At 39.8% G+C, this 15,740-nt stretch overlaps 1 long non-coding RNA gene across 1 annotated transcript in view; it reads left to right on the forward strand.

The window, feature by feature from the left end:
- Positions 1-4,992: 4,992 nt before the first annotated feature.
- Positions 4,993-15,740, forward strand: part of LOC309663686 — an 88,913-nt gene continuing 78,165 nt past the window's right edge. The window contains exon 1 of the long non-coding RNA XR_014265406.1: positions 4,993-11,453. This is a non-coding gene — a long non-coding RNA (uncharacterized lncRNA). The remainder of the gene's footprint in view (positions 11,454-15,740) is intronic.

Consider the following 15,740-nt stretch of genomic DNA (forward strand, 5'->3'; position numbering starts at 1 on the left):
ATTCAGGGATGACTCACACTTCTAGAATGAACTGTTTATATAGTGCTTCCTCCTCTTCATTCCAGGAATCCTGTTTGCAAGCTCAGGGACAATGACAATTGAGAAGCAAAGGGAAAAGTGGAGAAGAGTGAGGGAATGCTTGGAACACCCAGAGGCTCATTCACCTTGAATAAGAGGACACGTTTCTGTCCTAAGTCCGCGCAATCGGTTATGTCCCAGGACTCAGGGTTAATTCTTGGAACACATACACTTGGGAATTCTTCCTAATGGCATGAAACTCTTATTAGCCCTTCTGAGAACTCACCTTCCCCAATCCTCTTATACGCTGAGGGGAGAACAGAGCCTATTGTCAACAGTGTCTGCTGAGGAATATCTTTTGTCTCATAGCTTGTTGTAATCACTTCCAGACCAGGGGTATATTTATGATTTACATAATGTTGCAGAGGAAGAGGTCTTAAGGACTTTTTTTCTCTAAATCTTTCTGAATTATTACTTTAGACTCATTGCCAGGTTTTTTTAAAGGGGGAAGTTGATGAACTTTTAAACATGTCATTACATGCTCTGAAATAGCAAATCTTTGTTCTTGCAAAGTTTCTTGTGGAAAGTTTACGGGCTGTGTGTGTGAGTGAGTGTGGGTTTGTGAGTGTGTGTGTGTGTGTGTATTTAGAAACAGGTAGAAAAGGAAATGGGTGAAAAGGAACACTTGAGGTTCACTGATAAAGTTAAATACATATTGTGTGTTTCTGTTAGAACAAAAGTTGGCAGATTTGGGGGGATCTTACCCAACATTTGGGGTGGGTTTTGGAAGGGCAGCTCTATGTTCACTTTTCATCATGTTTCAGTAATTAGGGGTAGGAGCTGAAGGGTTAAGCCCTAAAGCAAGAAAATATCTCTAAGTCAGAAAACAAAGGGAAACTTGCATATTTCTGAAGATGACATCGGATCAGCCTGTGGATTTCAAGCAATTATGCGATATTATGATTCCCACTGAGCATGCATTAGTTGGAATACTGTTCTTTTTATTTCTCCATGTCCCGGGGTTGTACACTGAAAGAGCCCTGTTCAACTTCGCATGTCAGAATTTTGAAGGAAAAATTATAGTAAAATATGTTTAAAACAGTGGGGCCTTATGTGAGTGAACACAACATTTTCCAAGGCTTTCAAAAATCCTTTTGTTAAAAATATGGTTTTTATTTTGTTTCTTTTTTTCTTTCTTTCTTTTAAAATTTTTTTTTCTTTTCAGTCAAGCTTTTACCTCCTCTCCTTCCTGGAGAAAAGAAGACAGAAGTTTCAAAGGATATCCGTAACACAGACTACATTTAGGGCCTGGGGACTTACAAAGGCTTTGTTTTAAATGAGACACCCCACGTGGAAAATAAACAAGTGAGAAAAGTTCATCTGTGTATAGAACTTCAGTTCCAACAACTGTGGTGACAGTCACACTGTCTGAGTAAATGTCCCCCAGAGTTGTCTTGTGAACAAAATGATGATTAATTGGGGATTCTGTGAGTTGAAAGATGGGTTGTTCATAAAGGGGAGGAACTTTTCTAGAGCACAAGGAACTGAAGACTCAGCTCCTGGGTTGTTCTAAAAGGTGAAATGTCTTTTTTAAATCGAATTAATTAAAAACAAAATAAAACAAAAAGCAGGCACAGCAAAGTGCACAGATTAGGAATGATGGTGGATGAATGTTATATTCATTTTATTCCACCATATTCTTTCTCCCAAAGGAGAGAAGTAACTTGTTTGATCAGTTAGGAATTGCATTTAGCTGTAATTGACAGAGACTTGACTTCCATGGCTTAAACATATAAGAGATTATTTCTAAAAGAAATCCTACCTCTGGCTCACTGGGGCTCATAGCATGGTTTTTCAAAGTCACCAGGGACCCAGACTCTTCCTAGCTCTTTGCTCTTCCATCCTGAGGCCATGATGTCCCTCTAGTCATCATATGTTCTCTCCAAGCATGAAAGAGGAAAGGCAAGGTAAAAAGGAAAGCCCTCCTAGCTTGGTTAACTCCCTTTAAGGAGCTTCCCCAGAAGGGCCTCAGAACATTTCCACTCACAATTCATTAGCCAAACCTTTGTCACATGACTGCACCTAGCTGCAAGGGGGCCTGGGAAATGTAGTCTTTTAGGAAGAAAAATTACTACCCTAAATGAAATCAGGATTCTATTACTGTTAGCAAAGGAAGAGCAGGTATTAGATTCTAAACCAGAAGTCTCTGTCATACGCATATAAAATATACTTAATGCCAATATATTATCCAAGGATTATTGACTGCTTCTGTTTGAATTACGTAGTGTTTAAGGCACTAGTTTAAGAACCCAGTTTTGCATTGCATTTTATCAGTGCACATGGCCAAAATGAATTCTTTTGCACATCTCTGAGTTTTCCTCCACTACTGGTGAAGTTTAAGCTACAGAAGTTTTTGGGTGCATAACTAAAGAGCAGAAAATTCCATACACTCCTGAGCCTCCAAATTGAGCAAATACAGTTTCTTGTCTAGAAATTATACTGAGAAATGATTGCATCTTCTTCAATCTTTTTCTTCCCCACATTGTTGGAGCTTAAACTTCCTCCATCATAAAAAAGTGGACATTTTAGAAAATTTGTGGGTTCATAATTGAAGAAAAGGAAGAAACTGTAAAGACTAGCAACCAACTTAGGAGACACTATTTCCTGCACGACTGATTACCCTCCCTTGAATTTCTTCACTCCCCTGTTTTACGCTGCTTAAAATTCTACCGATTAAAGATTCACTTTGGTTCCCAGGCATCCCCTTCTAAAAATGCCAATTTTTTAAAAGAAGAGGTAAAGTTATTAGTCATTCAAAAATCAGTGCCAATTACTTTAATCAGATTGCTTTCCTACTGGCTATGATACAACTTCGCTGAATGGGAGGTATTTATTTAACTAGTTTTTCTTCTCACTTGAAAAATAAAACACACTGGTGGCAAAAAATTCAATCTGAACAAAAAGATATACTGTGTAAATAAGTCTCCCTTTCACCCCAGATTCCAGGAGTCTTTTCCTTGCTGATGTAACAATTACTAAACATTTCTTGTGAGTATTATCTAAAGGTGTATTCTGCATGCAGAAGCATACATAGATATCAACACACATATACACACAATGCAGATATATAAAAATCCTTTTGTTTTACCCAAATAATCATATACTGTGTACATTATTTTGTACCTTAAAAATTTTTTTTACTATCATTGAAGAATATTTTTTAATCAGCATATATACCTGCTACATTTTTTAAAATCCCTGTTAAAATAGCAGTTTTTAATGAGGGAAGTAATTTTGTATTTTTGGAGCATGGAGCATTTTGCTTTAATATTTTATTGTGAAGGCAACAGTGTCCTGGCACCCATGAAGGAAAACCTTAAGAGAAAGGAGAAGAATGGATTGGCCTGGGATTCTAATTCCCATGTGTGACACTTCCTACAGAAACTAATGTTCCAAGCTCTTAATAATTAAGTTGACTGCACACCTCGATTTCCCTAGGATAGCCCCCATTTATGTTTGTTGTCCTGGCATAATTTTTGGCCACTTTCATACTCAAAATGGTCCCAGTTTGGATGACAATTAAATAATCACCATTGTAATAACTAATTGACAAATTAAGTAGTTAGGATCAGCTGCAAAGATTAAAAAGGCAGCCTAAATTACCCGACAGTGGGGGGTTGTCTACTTGGGACCCTGCTTAGCTACTTATGAGCTTTATGATCTGGGGAAGTTATTTAACTGCTCTTTGCCTCAGTTCCCTCAGCTTTCTAAAGGGAGTAATAACTGCCTCATAGTGGAATTATAAACATCCGATTAAGTAATGCCTGTGAGGGACTTATCACAATGTCTGGTTCATATTTAGGGCTCAGTAAATGTACCCATTTATATTATCATTATATTTTCACCATTTTCCTCCCTTCCCCTGCCAGACCACTTCATTCTTCCAACTGTATAAAATTCTATTGACTGAGATTCACTTAGGTGAACAGTCATCATCTTCTAACAGTGGATCATGGTATAGCCATTCAAGAAGAAAAATGAGGTGTGTACAGGACAGTGATTGTTAATTGGAGGGACCCATCATGCCCACCTACCCCTAGCCCCACAGAAGAGGGAAATCAGAGTGTGGTTTGAAGGTAGAGCAGCACTTTGTACTTCGCACTTGATTTGATTTGGGTTTGATATTAAATGTTTTTCATTTCAATAGCATTAGAAAAGGATGTGCGCGTTTTCTCTAGAAAAGAGGAGATTTATTCGAAATGATGGAGAGACACCGCTGTAGCCGTTTGTCCTTTACCAGCAGAGCTGTATTAATCTGTTGTTAATGGAATTACTTCCAAAAGAGGGCTCAGGAGATCTGACAACCTATCACGTAAGATGGTAACATCTTAACATCATAAGATGGTGTCACTTTCCATATATTATTTCCCCCAAAGCATCCCTTAATGGATCTCCCTCTGGCAGAAGCCACATATCAAACAACGAATGACAATTGTTTGTTCAGACAACCTGTAAAACTCCTGAGGCCTTTTAGGGAAGGATAAAGGAACTTTGACTCAGAGTAGGAGTGGGAGTGGGAGGACGGAGCTATTGAAAGAGCAGGAAAAGGGATTTTTCCCTTCATGTTCATTTTCTTAAAATTGAATTAGGTTTCTTTGAAAAGCTGTTTTGTAGAATAACAACCTCTTTATGGTTTTACCAGCTGAGACATAAAAGGCTATTTGTGGTGTGCTGTTAAGTTCTGAATGCGGGTGAAAATTCCCTACTTACTGGTTATTTTAATGATAATGAGAATAATATTTTGTACATCACCTGACCCATTTAACCAGGGATCTTAAAATCCTTATGTCACTGTCGTATGGCGTCATTTTGACTCTGGGTGAGAGGGCTGCCTGAGAGCTTGATTAAGTTTCAAATTATAAAATTCCCTTCTCCTCCTTCTTAGGTGATTTTTTTTTAATTAAGGGGAAAAAAAGCACCATTTGATCCTTTGAGGACAGGATATAGGAAGATTTCTGGCTTCTGCCATTACTTCTTATCCAAATAATGTACAATTTTCTAGATATATTGGAAAAAAGGGACTCAATCCAGTAACTAGACTCATCTCTGAGCCACAGGCTGATGGAAAATTTTAAATGGCGCATAGCACCACAACAAACAAACAAACAAACACACACACAAAAAAGACAAACAAAACTACCCCTCCCTTTCACCTAGATCTAGAATGCTTCTGGGTCTTTAACCATGGGGAAACCTGGAAGAAGCAGCCAGGGCAAAGACAGTTTAACCGCACGACTTAAGGTGGCACAGGGGTTACAAAAGGTGAATTGAAAGCTTCGGGCTAAAGACAAGGACCAAAAAACAAACCAGGGACCAGTTGTTGCCTAATACTTGCACCAGATTTTGACCCAATGAGCTGGTGATGTAAATAGAAAAGTCCACCCCGGCAGGTCAGAACGCAAGGGAAATGTCTTCACTCACTTTGAGCCAACCTTGAATTCACCTATTCGGAAAACAAGAAAGCAGAGTAATCCTCCCAGAGTTGAGACACTCTCTCTCTCACTGTACAGGGGAGATGATTAGAGGGGGTTCTGCCTGAGAAATGCCATCTCACCTGGACTACCCCTGCCTAGAACCTCGTACCAGAACACTGAGTCATTGCCGAGAGCAGTGGTAGAAGGGGTACCATCTCCGGGCCTCTGTGCAGGGCTTGGTGTTTTTCATCATAACCTCTAATCCACACAACTATGCTGCAAAGAAGGCTTTTCCAGCCCTGCTTCTCAGAGCAGGAATCTGAGTAAGGCATACAAAGCCACACAGCCAGGAAAGGGCAGAGCAGTGACTCAAACCCAGGTCGGGGGAAGCTGGATTCTGCCACTAGCCCACCTCATCTGTGCCCAGATCTCTGCCGCACTGGGGCCCAGGTTCTCTGACCCTGGCTTTTCCTCGCTGTTGTCACCTGATTTCCTGTGCTCTAGATTATCAGAGCATCTGCAGAGTGAATCCCTTCTCAACCATTTTGGGTACAAACTGCAGTGGGTGGCTTAACACCCCCTAACAGGGCAAGTCTCACTGCATTTGTGGTTTGTGGCCACCTCTGACTAGCCCACAACATCCAGTTTATGTCAATTTATGTTCCTGTTCCCTTTTTGGCTAGGGAGGGGGGTGTCACATCTTGGCCTTTTGCCCTCTTCCCCCTCTCTTTTATTCCTTTCCTGGTCCGCAGCTTCTCCTTCTTGTTTTTTTTTTTTTGTTTTTTTTTTTTTTAAACCCCATGGACCTCAGCCCTCAATCCCAACATGTATTTATGACTAAAACCCACTTACGAGCAGGTGGTTGTCACACCAGCGCCAATGGGGGCGTGGAGATGGCTGTAACTAGCATCGTCCAACAGAACATTCCACAACGAAGGAAATGCTCTATAATCTACACTGCCTCACACAGTAGCCACTTGAAATGTGGCTAGTGTGACTGAGGAATTGAATTTTTGCTTGAATTTTAGTTTTAATTAAACGGCCATGTGTAACTCGTGGCTACTCTAGTGAATAGCACAGGATGGGCATCCAAGGAAGGCTGAAAGACGGCTACATTTCTGGATGTCTCGGAATCTTAGGCCATGCCCAGGGGCTCACATCCTACTGCTGGGAAACCTAAGGAAGGGCTGCTTCATCAGTAGGAAGTCCCCAAGGATCCAGAGTCATGTTTAAAAATAAATATCCAGCTTGGTTTAGAACCGGACATGGAAATGGGAGAAGGAGCAGGTCTGGTTGGGACTAGGGTAGTCAGTGGGATGGGAGATGGGGTCAAATTAGAGAGGGAAGCATGCAGAACAAAACTTTGACCTTTTTTACTTGCTAGCTGTGTGATCTTCGGCAAGTTACCTACCCTCTCTGAGCCTTGGATTCCTCATCTGTGAAATAGAGAATAATATAATAATGATAAAGATAAAAATACCTATTTGTGTATCGTCTAACTTTGTGAGTAAGCACACCATCGTGGACGTAAAAAACATTTTTCTAAACTGTTACCTCTCTTTAAATAGTAATTAATTATCATGATTTTGGGCCAATGTCTGGAAGATCTAGGGAAGTTGTAGACACACAAGGTGTGAATACATCCAGGCAGCTGGTGGGACTTTGTGACTAACAGCAAGTGAGTACTGCTGGAAAAGGGGTGTTATATAAGTGCAGGGGGGAAACATTTTATCCAGGGCTCAGGGAAGGTTGGTAATATACTTGGGGTTCAGTATGGTTAAGGTGACATCAGGCAAGGAGACAGGCAGTGACACAGCCCTGTGGAAGTGTGGGTCCACTGGAATGTAAGCTCCCAAAGGTCAAGATAGCAAAATAGTGGCTTACATGTAGCAACCACTCAATAAATATTTGTTGAATGAATAAATAGATAAATAAGTGTGGAGCATCTTAAGCCCTCCCAGCTCAATCCACTTACAGAGGGCAGTGAAATAGTGGTGCCACGATGTTTCGCACAAAGCACCGGCCTTTCACATCTGCATTAGCTGGAAAAAAGGCAAAAAACCTGAGTATTTGCTTTTTTTCAAGGGCAGTTAAAATAGGCTCCTGTTGTTTGTTTCTGACTATGTAGTTTGTCTCCCTTATTATAATTATAATCTACATTCTCTAAGGGCAGGGACAAATGCACCTGGCCCCTAAGAGTTACTCCAGGAAGTGTCTGAATTATCTTCCTAAAAGAGTTACAATCTGGGAGATACTTTTCAGAAGGCAATTCTTTTCAATGCAAAGAAGAGGCTTCCTGAGAAGTGGATGAATAACAACACCACTTCAGAGAGCACAGCAGGGAATGTGGAGCTTCTGTCCAGATTGTTGACCACACCAGGCAGACAAGGAGTGATCCCAGAGAGAGAGAGAGGAGATGGAAATCCCTCCATATGTGGTTCCTGTTTATCTGGAAGGTGACTTGACAGAACCACTCTTCCCATTGGAACGTAAGTAAGCACTGTGGGGGGGGGGGGGGGACAGGGCTGTATTTTGCTGGCCACAGGGCCACCACAGAGTTGGGCACACAGGAGCCCTTCGATAGGGAGTTGCTTGGGACAACCCATTTGGAAAATACTTTGGTATTATCTAATAAGACAGGCGCACCCCATGGCAGAGCAATTCCACTCCTAGGTCTAAATCTTCAAGAAACTCTTATGTAAGTGTATCAGGTTACATGTGCAAGAAAGTTCACAGCAGCACTGTTTGTAAGAGCCCCCAGATGGAACCAACCTAAGTGTCTCTCGATGGGATAAAAACGTTGTGATGTATTCCTTTAGTGGAATATTGCACCACAACAAAAATAATTGGCATAAATGAACTACAGCTGCAAGACTGGAGAAATGCATCAAAAAGGGAATGAAAGTCCAGAAAAGAAAAAGCAAGCAAGAAAAAAGAAGACCTAGTAGAAGGTTCTGCAGACAGGGCAACCCTGGTGATACTAGATGTCTTGCATACTGAGTTTCTTGGGCTGGGCATCTGGAAGCTTCCGAACAGTGCACAACTTGGAAAGAAGCAACGGAGAGACATCAGCTTAGCCTTGGGCTCAATAAAACAAAGTGCAACTCTTAAGAAGAGAATTATTAGGCAAGAGTAAGATGATAAAAATTGAAAACAAAAGGTAACAGGCTCACTCCGTCCTTGAAACCCTTCCTAATAGCTTAACAAAAAGGAACTTGGTAGCAAATTCACTTAGAAATGTCTGTAATTTATCATCTATGCGAAGTTTAACGGCTTAGTTTATCTGTGTACAGTTTTATTCATGAAATGGATATTGAGTTACTCTCAAGTAAATCTCCTTTTATTAAGGACCCGATACTGAAATAGAAGTGGATCCTAATACACCATTGATTACTCTTTTGATGCCAAAGAAAGGGTGGATCTGTTTGCCTTCTAGGGTTGAGAGGAAGGAGGTATCCCAGAATTAATCATTCAAATAGGGCTGTTACACCAGGAGAAGAGAAAAGAGTGTCAAGGCAGTGTTAAGAATCTGGGAAGGCTGCCAGCATGGTGTGCATGATTAGGGTGGATAAAAACATAAAGAGAAATATGGTCCAGTGAGTACTGATCTGTTTCCTTTTCATTTTTAAGGGTGGTTTACTTTTAAACAAAAATTGTGTGATTTTCAAGTCACTATAAGAACATAGCTGACTCACAGATTTCTTTTAAAATCAGAGTTTCTGCAAGCAGCATGCTGACAATAAGAGAATTTGATCTTATGCCTTTTTTAAGCATCTTTCGTGATGGCAGAGAGTACACTCTGAAGATTTCCATGAGACCGTCTCATCTATGGCCACCTTGCGGAGAGCCACCTATATTGCCATATCTAAAGCCCATTAACATTTACAAATTAAAAGCCAGTGGGAAAGAACATAATCTTGGCAACTGCCTCTTGGGAAATCTTACAACTGCAAGAGCGCCATGGAAGAGTGCTTTAAATACCATCGTGGTTCATCCAACCTCCTCACAATTGTATAGGAGGGCATGTGGCCAAAGGCCTTGCAGGGAAGAGATCGGGGTGCCCAAGCTCATGATTGGTTGGGGGAGAATGATGCTGAGCGAGCCACTTAGCCCACTCTTGCTTCATGAGGAGCACGCCACATGCTTCTTTGCACATTCTTTTAAATCCTCGTGTGCTTGGCATTTGGAAAAATATCGACTGCAACCAGACGTCGCAATCCTGATGACAGCTCTTGAAATCCCGTCTTTCTCACAGCAACATCTACTGTCAGCTCCCCACCCTTGTCACCAGAGAGCCTTCCCCACCCAAGTTGCGCTCCAAATAGAAAGAATTTCAGATGTGCTTGTCCTGCTGTCTCCTCCAAAGGCCTTGACAAATATTCAGGTGGTAAATAGCTTGAGAGAAATGCTGCCGATAAAATTAGTTCAAATATTTCGCAGAAAACAAACCTGACACCATCATGATACTTGATAGCTCAGCACTTCCGAACCTTTCCAAACCCTCTTGCCTTCAAAGCCCAAACGTGGGATGAATTGGGAGATTGGAACTGACATATATACACTACTGAAACTATGTATAAAATAGATACCTAATGAGAACCTACAGTATAGCTCAGGGGTCTCTACTCAGTGCTCTGCGGTGACCTACATGGGAAGGAAATCCAAAAAAAGAGGTGATATATGTATACGTATAGCTGATTCACTTTGCTGTACAGTAGAAACTAACACATTATAAAGCAACTACTCCAATAAAGATTAATTTAAAAAAATAAAAAATAAATTGCCTTTATTTTTTTCCCTTTCTAAAGCCAACCCTTGCCACCTCCTTCTCTCAAAAAATAAAATAAAATAAATAAAAAAGAACAAGATGGTGATAGGATTGTCCAACCACGAACTTTACATTACAAATAGCTGTGCTGAAGGTTAATACCCAAGGTCAGGTGTTATTAATATCCATTTGAATTTTGTTCCTCTGGTCTATGATGATCTCGTCTGAGTCACCTCGTTGATTTATGATGTGGTAGTCCCAGACCATCATTCATATTCCTGAAATTCTATTCAGGCCTTGGTATCAAACCCTCTCTTTAATACCCTTTTTGGTTGTGTCTGACCCGTAGCTTTACAGCCCTTCCTCTTATCTCCTTCCCACAGGGACCCCTATACCTGGTGTCCAAGGTCATTTGACTGATTTTTCACCCTGCCATCTTCTCCTTTTCCTTCATTTTACTGTAGAAAAAAAATTTTTAACTCTTTTCTTGAGAAGTATTTCATGGGATTTCTCTCCCCAAAGCCAGTTCTCCACCTTGATTTTCAGGTAAATGGCCTCTTCAAGTATTGTACATAGGCCTGCTAATTTGTCTTTCTCCCATATGAGGCATTTATTTTCTCCTATGTAGCTGAAAGTCTTGGGCTCATACCCCCAGCAGGAGCTGACAATCCTCAGGACTTACTATATGCTAGCCCCACTAAGGGCTAGGGGCTTTGATGGATTCTCACCTAATCCTCACAACAATCCTATGGGGTAGCTGCCATTATTTTATTCACTCAGCAGATGAGGAAACTGAGGTTCAGGGAGGTTTCAGAAACTTACCCAAGGTCACCCAGTAGTAAGTGCCAAACTTCGGACCTAAGCTTTCAGTCTTTCTATTTCCGAAGCTTGTGCATATTATTACTTTTTAGCTGCTTTCCTCTATTATGATGATGATAACTGATGGGCAGTCATTATCCATGATACAATTGTTATACAAAAGTGGGCTTGGGGCTTCCCTGGTGGCGCAGTGGTTGAGAATCTGCCTGCCAATGCAGGGGACACGGGTTCGAGCACTGGTCTGGGAAGATCCCACATGCCGCGGAGCAGCTGGGCCCGTGAGCCACAATTGCTGAGCCTGCGCATCTGGAGCCTGTGCTCCGCAACAAGAGAGGCCGCGACAGTGAGAGGCCTGCGCACCGCGATGAAGAATGGTCCCCACTTGCCGCAACTGGAGAAAGCCCTCGCACAGAAACGAAGACCCAACAAAGCCAAAAATAAATAAATAAATAAATTAAATTAAAAAAAAAAAAAAGTGTTATTAAAAGTGGGCTTGGAGGCCTTTGCAAAACACATATTAACACTAAAATGATACCAGCATCTGGTATACTTATATAAAAACACTTTTCCTGGTACATCTAAAAATAAAATTTAAAATTTTTAACCATTTGAAGAGTAGCACATGCTAACATAGAAAGTTCTTAATTAGAAGAAAGAAAAAAAAAATCAATATTCTTAGCAGCTCAAAAACCACTAGAGTTAACATTATGATGTATACTTCTTGCCATTTTTCTATGCATAATTTATATATTTGTAATCTTCTGTATATATAAATTTGAATCCTGTATTTCCTCCTCAGTATTATAATAATCACTTCCCCCCAGGTATTTTCTACTTTTTTGATTGCCATAATCCCTAACTGCAGTCAGAGACACAGTAAGATCCTGATCAACACATGCTGAATCGTAAGATGAAATCTAGTCATTCATTATTAACTTCATCAAGTTATAGAATAGATAATACATAGGCATGTTCAAAATTTCAAATGTAGAGAAAGATATATAGTAAAAATCTGCCTCTTACTCTTGACTTAGAAGGATACCTTCTTGTACAGAGTTTGGAAGTCCAAGCTCCCAATTGTCTTAGTACCCACTTCTTGGAAACATATATCTGGATAACCCAGTTCCTTAGATTCTAGATTCAAGAAATCTAAGTCCAAAGAGACATTTTTCCTCTAGCAAAGGTCCAACTTCTTAGTTTTTGTCTTTTGTCCTAGAATTCTAGGTCTTCAGGTAAGTGACAGACCCTTCTAAAGAGCCATACCTACAGAACTCAATGAACAATCATAACCCCATACACATAATAATCCTCATATTTTAAAGAGATGCATACATAAGGACAAGGAAATAGTTTTATTACGCACCCTCACAGAGTAAAACACAAGATTCCATTAGGAAACAAAAGGAGCCTTATTGTTTCTCTTTGCTACATACCAGTGTGTCGAGTTCAGTATAACCGATGTTGGTGCTTCCATATTCAAACATTTATTAGACAGTTTAGACAAAGTACCAGCCCAGGGGAAGGCTGGCTTGGAGACCTTAGATGAATGTTTTCTAGTGTAGAGATTCTCAAAGTCTGTTCTATAGGATAATAGTTGCTTGGGATGTTATTTAGGTGTTCCACAGAAAAGGGGGATTCCACAGACTAATAAGTTTAGAAATTTTTAAAAGAAGGAAATGAAAAACTGAGATTAATCAAAGAATACTTTCTAAAGAGTAGGATCCCACAGAGCACGCTTTGGGATTCTGGCAGCTTTGTCACTAAACAGGTATAAGATTTGGGACTAGGCGACTAAATTATTCATCACTGTTTGTCTCAGCTTACTTAGGTAACCATTTAATTAATATGAGAAAATTATTTTTAGACCAGTTTTTGCCAATAACTGTTAGAAACAGATCTCGAAGACCTCTGTAGCCTTGGGTTCAGACCTGTATTCTTTTCAACCTGCCTACACTGCTTTAGCAGCATGGCGAACATGGTGACAACATTCAGTACTGAAATATTATTACTAGGCAACCATGAATCTCAAGTTTTTTCACTGGAAACATAAATCAGAAAACAGAAACTTTTAATGAAGAATGATCTTAAAAATAAAAGGTAAGCCATAGTTTGCAAATGCATATAACCGACACAATACTAATATCCAGAAAACAGACAATCACTGCAAATCAGTAAGAAGAAGAAACAATTCAATGGAAAAACGAGCAAAGGATAGAAACAGCCAATTCACAAACCACAAACATATGCCAATAAACATGTGAAAGGACTGCCTGATTTATCAAGAAAATACAAATTAAAACAAGATAGCATTTCATATCTATGAGACTGGCAAAAATTTTTCAAGTCTGGCAACGTGGGCATGTAGATTGGTACAATTATTTTGGAGAATAACTTAGCAATAATTATAGAATAAAAAGTGCTTATTCTAAAACACAGAACTTTCATGTCTAGGTACATTTTAGGGGGCAGTGTTTTCCAACCTCTTTTGCATCATGGCACACATAGAGAATGATGATATTCATATAACTCACTGGGGTAACCTGAGGAGGCTGCCCACAGCAGGGGGTGACCCATCCAGGGGTCTGTGTTTCCCTCAGGTCCCACTTGGCTTCCCTGAGGGCTCAGGGACCCCAGATCTGCTACTCAACTGTAAGGTACTCCTGTACTGCACTGGTTGGAAAGCTCTGCCCTAGAGAAGCTTGCTCTGTACGCTCAAAGAGATGTGTACAAAAATGTCCACCACAGAGTTTTTATTATACCCAAACCAAAAAAAAAAAAAAAAAACCAACAAAAAAGTGGCAACAACAGCTTAAATGCCCATCAGTAGGGGAATGAATAAATAAATTCTGTTATACAAGGGAACACGATATAGCAGTTAAAACTCATGAACTTGAATACAGGGGTGAGTTGCAAAACCGTAATGTTGAGTAAGGAAAGCAAACTGTAAAAAGATCCATATACTATATATCATAATATATGCATGCAAAATTTTAAAACAGACAAAACTGTACATCTCACATACCTGTTAGGTAAAGGTATGAAAATATTCATGGGCGGGGTATCACCACCTTCAGGGTAGCGAATGCCTCTGGAAAAGGAGGGAAGGCAGTGGGATTTGATGGTGGGTGAGGGACTAAAGGATATCTGTGCCATCCTATTTCTTAAGAAACAAAAGCAAATGAAGCAAATGTGGCTATAAGTGATGTGTTAAATCTCGGTAGTAAATACATAGGTCTCTAATATATTTTCACTATATTTTTTGTGCATTTGAAATATCTCAAAATTAAAAAACAACAACAACAACAAAAAAACCTTAGATCAATGGTTTTAAGTCTGTATACACATTAAAATTACTGAGGAGTTTAAAACATTTCCCGTGTCAGGGCTGCATCACAGATCAACCAAGTCAGAAACTTAAGATGTTTCTTAAGATGGGGCCTGGACGTCGGTATTATTGAAAAGCTTCCCCAGTTATTCTAATGTTCAGAACTGCTGAATTAGATGATCTCAAAAGTTTCTTTTGAACAATATTCTCTTTTTCTAAGTATTTTAATTTCACTGCTTCCTCATATGGTTTCAAGTGAACACAATTGTATGAAAAGCCAGGCTCTGTTAATATTCACTGAGAATTTTCCTTCTATCAAAACCAGTTATCTTTTCCGGGTGCTTATGCATCTTTTGTTTTCTAGAACCATATATTACTCCTCTCCCATTTAGTTCATTCATCTCTCCCCCTTTCTCCTACCACCTTTCTGAGACCATCCCAGCAGGCAAGTCATTCAAGCGCCACAAACTTAGGCTTTGAGTCATTCATATGCATTGCTTTTGAACATATTAAATAGATCCATATGCTTATCTACAGTAAGATATAGGTGTTTCCTTCAGAAAATAGAATACAAAAAAAAATCCAATATGTACACTTAAAAAATTTTAAGTAGGCATCTAAAATGAAGCAGAAATTAAAAGTAACTTGGGCCAGAATTTTGAATATTAAAACATTACAGCAAACGGTAAAACATAAACCAAATACATGTCTATTTATATCCAAAAAAGTTACTCTTTCCCTGCCACATGCACAGACAGCTCTCATAATGGCTCCACTTCAATCAGAGTTGGATCACAAGTAGAACAGTAACGAAAGTGGCCGTTTCCAACGTTTCTACCCCTAAAGACTCTTTATTATCCTCTCCAACTTCAGAAATTCCTATGAAGTCATCGTCAGCCAATCGGAGCTTCAAATGGTTTGAAATAACTCATGTAGCCAGGCACATTGAGTTGATATAGAATCAAAGAAATGTGACATTCTCCTTAGCCTGGGCAGTTGTGTCATGGTTAAACGTATGATTTCCATTAGATTTCCCAAAAGTGGAAAAATCGCTTTCAGACCCTCGGCACTACCTCTGGGGATACTTATTTTAGATTACAACCACTAACTAAATTGTCATTGTCTTGAATACACCCTACCAAAATCTGATCTGAGGGACAGTAAGCAAGGGAATGCTGAAATACAATATATGTCAGCAGACCAGGGAAACTTCCAATACTACTTAACTGTCATTGGAAGGCAGACTGATATCCCAAGAGGGGGAAAAAGAAAAGCAAGAAATGCCATAGTTACAAGATCAGACAGACCCGAGTTTGAATCTAGGTTTTACAATTTT

This window comes from Balaenoptera physalus, assembly GCF_965194825.1.
Source record: "Balaenoptera physalus genome assembly, chromosome: 7".
Lineage (NCBI taxonomy): Eukaryota > Metazoa > Chordata > Mammalia > Artiodactyla > Balaenopteridae > Balaenoptera > Balaenoptera physalus.